Genomic DNA, 5,536 nt, shown 5'->3' with positions numbered 1-5,536 from the left:
GGGCCGGGCCTAACCTCTAAGGTTGACTGGTCAAAATTTAAATGGGCCGGCCCACTAAGCATGTGGGCCGGGCCGAATGCACTCGTTTGACCGGTCAATAGGCAAAAGGGCCGGCCCACAAGACATGTGGGACCCACATTCCTGTTATCGGGCCGGCCCATTTAACAAGTGGGGTCCACCTTAAAGCAAGTGGGTCGGCCCAAGAAGTTATTGGGCCGACCCAATTAGCATGTGGTCCCACTTTCCTGCTATCGGGCCGGCCCATTTAGTACGTGGGGTCCATAATAGATCAAATGGGCTGGCCCAAAAAGCCAGTGGGCCGGGCCAAAGACACAGGTGGGTCCCACTTACCAGTTAAAGGGCCGGCCCATTTAGTACGTGGGGTCCACCATATAGCAAGTGGGCCAGCCCAACAAGATAGTGGGCCGGGCCAAAAACACAGGTGGGTCCCACTTTCCTGTTAAAGGGCCGGCCCATTTAGTATGTGGGTCCACCATATAGCAAGTGGGCTGGCCCAATAAGAAAGTGGGTCAGGCCAAAAACACAGGTGGGTCCCACTTCCCTGTTAAAGGGCCGGCCCATTTAGTATGTGGGGTCCACCATATAGCAAGTGGGCCGGCCCAACAAGATAGTGGGCCGGGCCAAAAAACACAGGTGGGTCCCACTTTCCTGTTAAAGGGCCGGCCCATTTAGTATGTGGGGTCCACCATATAGCAAGTGGGCCGGCCCAACAAGATAGTGGGCCGGGCCAAAAAACGCAGGTGGGTCCCACTTTCCTGTAAAAGGGCCTGCCCATTTAGTATGTGGGGTCCACCACAAAAGCAATTGGGCTAGCCCAACAAGTTAGTGGGCCGGCCCAATAAGCTTGTGGGGCCACTATCGTGCTAATGGGCCGGCCCAATTAGTATGTGGGGTCCACTGTAAATTAGGTGGGCTGGCCGACAAGTTAGCGGGCCGGCCCAATAAGCTTGTGGGGCTCAATTTTCTGTTGCAGGGCCGGCCCAGTAGTGGGTGGGGTCCACCTTAAAGCAAGTGGGCCGGCCCAATTAGAGGGTGGGGTCCACCATAAATCAAGTGGGTTGGCCCAATAAGTAAGTGGGCCAGCCCGTTTAGTTGTTGTTTATATGCCGGCATAATAGGCGCTTTAGGATTTTGCCGGTCGGCACATGTGATTTCGCTTAATTGGGCAGTTTAAGGGATGGGAATTTGTGATTTAGATACTAAGAATATTTACGCAGCACATGATTTCTGTCGGATAGCCTCACTTACCACAACACCTTAGAAAAATGCGCGAAAGAACTATAAAAACTAACTAAATATTACATCAGTTGCAAGGCTTTGAAAAAATATTACAGAACCCAGAGAAATTGAATGGTAATTAAACCTAGCAATACAATGAAGCCATTCGGCAATCTTTTAAGTTGTCCATGCACCACCTATATCTGAAACAAAGACATTACAAGTTACGACAGCAACAATGGAAAGGCAAAGACACTACAATATTGTTTGCCAAAGAATTTGGAACTCATCATTTCATCGTTATAAGAAGATCATTGTAATGCGCACAATAAGCAAACAAAGAGTGCATGCCGCATACCAACAGCCAATATAACAGAGCACGTTAAAATGAAACAGCAGACTTACTACTGTCGAGTCCCATTCAAACCAACATGTTCAGGGTGTACAAAATTGGCATGAACAACATAGTAGCAGGCTATAAATTTTGTAACAACGACTGAGTAAGATGAAGTTATGATGTCTACATCTACAGAGCAGGGAATGTAAACCAAAAATAGATGTTACGATGGCAAAAGCTAAAGAGGAGGGAATGTGAACCAACATGTGCCAAGTGCAATTACTTCAAATTGGTCGTGAACTTGTATAAGTGGGATAGCAGAGTGATAGCATGCCAAACTAAGTCCTTACTTTGTTAGCTTACAATGAACTAGATACAAAACAATGGCATCACCTGTAGTACAGGGAATGCAAGCCAACATGTTCATGGAGTAAAAAATTGGCACAAACAACATAGTAGCAGGCCATAATTTTTGTAACAACGATCGAGCAAGATAAAGTTATGATGGCTAGATCTACGGAGCGGGGAATGTAAACCAAATATAGAAGTTACGATGCCAAAAGCTATAGAGCGAGGGAATGCGAACCAACATGTGCAATTACTTAAAATTGGCCATGAACTAAATAATAGCAGGATGTTACTATAATAGCGAGGAATAAAACATATAGGAGTTATAATGGCATCACTCATAAACTTGTAGATAAGGGAAACAAATCAATTTGTTTCGGGATATAAAGTTGTAATGAGCAACACATAGAGGATAGTTAATGGTACGGCTTACGATGGACCAGAAACAAAAAATAGTGGGATCACCTGTGAACTTGTAGAAGAGGGAATGCACACCAATATGTTCACCATTCTATATGTGAGCTCCATGCCAAATAAGAGAAACAAGTTAATATTGCAGCTTTTGAAGAATCAGATGGCAGACAAAATTATGACGGAAGTAGCTGCTGTGACGAGTTCAAATAAATTTGTACTGCAGGATGGTAGAGCGATAGCATGCAGGAACTAATAGCGAGCAGTTACTTTGTTAGCTTACGACGAAGTAGATAGAAATAACAATGGCATCACCTGTAGTACAGGGAATGCAAACCAACATGTTCAGGGAGAACAATATTGGCATGAACAAAATAGTACTAGCAGCCTATATTTTTTTTAACAACGACTGAGCAAGATAGAAGTTATGATGGCTACATCTACAGAGCAGGGAATGCAAACCAAAATGTTCAATCGTTTAAAGTTAGCAATGAACTAGAAAATAGAAAGGTGTTACGGTCATAGCTAGGAATGAACTAAAAGAGCTTCAGACAAACAAGCATCTGAACCCAGAACATGGCGCTAAAACAAGGGACTTACATTAGGAGAAGCACTATGTGGGAGTCACAGCAGATCTTCCTGGGGTTGATAGATCCGGTGATGAAGTACGCTACATGTGCTACTTGGGGTTGGAGAGACGGCCATTACACTTCATGGTTACTCATCTCATCTGCAAAGACGTAACGGCGCGTCGTTAGCACAAACGAGTTCCCCCAAGATTAAACAAGAACTTGCGAGGCAAGCAATAGAAAAGCGACGAGTAGAAGAGTTTAGATCATGCACGGCGCCGGTGAAGCAGATCCGGTTCATGCACAGCGGTGTCGGTGAGCAAGATCCGATGCGGTGGACGACGGATCCGGCGAAGCGGCTCCGGTGGGCTGGACGATACCGCAGCTGAAGCGACTGCGGTAGACTGCTTGATGAGTATATGGTTTCGAGGTTCGGCGGGGATGATCCGGTCCGGTTGACGACGACGTCGATGAAGCGGCTCCGGCAGGAAGCCGGATGACGAGGATCGCGAGGCCTCGAGTAGGCCAGTGAAGTCCGGCGGGGATGTTCCGGTGCGGTGGTCGTGGAGGTGGGAGAGAGAGCGACTTGGGAAGTTCTGGTGGGTGTGGTCTCAGAGGAGAGACTGAGGGAAATGAATTTTTTTCGGTTAGTTTCCGGGGCTAGGGAGGCGGTGATCGAAAAAAATGACGGGTAGACCCCCCACCAACCGACTTTTACATGGACATTGTTGTCATCTTTACGAGGAAATGGGAAGTTAGAAGCGTGTGAAATATTTGTATTTTTCGGGCGGGAATTTTGCCGCTGGAATGAGATTTCGAATTTGGCTACAGTCCAAGTAATACAAAAATATGAGACCGTACTAGTACGGCCAAGTGTCACATCAAGTCATCATCACGTTGAAAATCGGTTACCACGATCATAATCATGATGTATCTTGAAAATCAATTTTGAAAAGCCCTTCCGAAGTATTTCGGGATTGGTAGGAGATTTTTCAGCTTGACTGAGAATTGATTTTGAATAAGGCTATGGTCTAAGTAATTTTTTTCTTCCAAAAGGGATATGACCCCAGCCTCTGCATCGTGGTGATGCACACAGCCTTTATTAATAATCCAGTTGCAACAAAAGTATGTTGTACAGATGGTCTAAGTAATATACTCGTGATTGTAATATAGAGATGACAAGTCAGGTAAGCACAGTGCTTAAGTAGTGCAAAACATAGAAAAAAATTAAGGAAACCGTAACAAATACTGTACGTATTTACTGTAGCAATCACTGTATATTTTTACTGTACAAAAAATAGTATAAATATTAAAAAAAGATAGTCATAATTTTGATTGTTACTAATTATTGTAAATGCATATGGCTTACATATATTATGGAAGTTAATTTAGATCAAATTAGACTTAATCATGTAGATGTGGGGAAGGAAAATTAGAGAGGTGTAGCTTACCGACTTATGCATTTGCACGTTAGAGGATCTGCTTCCGGGGTAGACCATGCTACTTAGACTACTCATAGTGGGAGTAACTAAGGAGTATTAACATAGAGCTACATGCATTGCCAACTAGGCAAATTGATGACATGACATGATATTAAATGAAGAAAGAGATGGTTGTGGTAAGTGGTAACTAGCTATGTTACCATAATACTTTTCAAGATAGAATGAGTCTACATGCTAACTAATACACTCATGCATGATAGTACTACATCTAAGTTACTATGCATTATGAATGTAGTAGCATATAGTAGTGTCATATGCATGCGGAAATTCAATTTGGCTCCCGGGTGCATATGCTCCCTCTACCAAAAAAACATATTTTAAAATGTCAAAAAAAATTAGCAAAAAATTTTACATGTACATATTCATAATATATGTTCGTCAAGTTTCACGAAAAACCAATATTTTTGTGGTCTATGTAAAAAAGAGAAAACTTATCTTGTGAAAAGCATTATTTTTAGTACTAAGTTTTATCTTTTTACACACGTTACATGACTAGTCGATATTTTTATGAAACAACTTTGTAAGCGTGTAGCACGAGAAGATGTACATGCGAATTTTTTGTTTCAATTTTTGAAATTCAAAATATGTGTAAGATGCATTTCAAAATAGAGGGAGCATATGCACCCATGTTTCAAAACAACAATCCCGCATGCACATGACACTACTATATGTTACTCCCCACTATGACCAGAAAGAAAGTCTTAGTAGCTCTGTTCAGCAATTTAAGGCCAGGGGTCCCATCAAGTCATCATCATAAAATCATTTACACCCAAGTTCTCCAAAGTCCAATTCAAAAACGCGTCTGAAATATTTTGGATTCATTTTGCAGGGGGGGTGCCTCTTGACTGACATTTTGAACTTTGCTACAATAGAAGCAATATAAGTACTAGAAAAATTGTAGACCGGCGTAGTGCCTCTGTTCAAGAATCCAAGGCCTACGGTCACATTTAGTCATAATCACAACCAAAATCAGTTCCCATGTACTATCTCCTAAAACAACTTAAATTCAAAAACGCGTAGCAAATATTTTGGATTTTATTGGCGGGAGATTGTAGCGCTTGACAAATATTTTCAATTTAGCTTGCGCTAAAAAATAATGTAGTAGAAAATTTGGTAGCTTACTGTAGTAC

Source organism: Lolium rigidum, unplaced genomic scaffold, assembly GCF_022539505.1.
Source record: "Lolium rigidum isolate FL_2022 unplaced genomic scaffold, APGP_CSIRO_Lrig_0.1 contig_14241_1, whole genome shotgun sequence".
In the NCBI taxonomy this organism is placed as follows: domain Eukaryota; kingdom Viridiplantae; phylum Streptophyta; class Magnoliopsida; order Poales; family Poaceae; genus Lolium; species Lolium rigidum.
The sequence above is the reverse complement of the archived record's forward strand: the minus strand, read 5'-3'. Positions refer to the sequence as shown.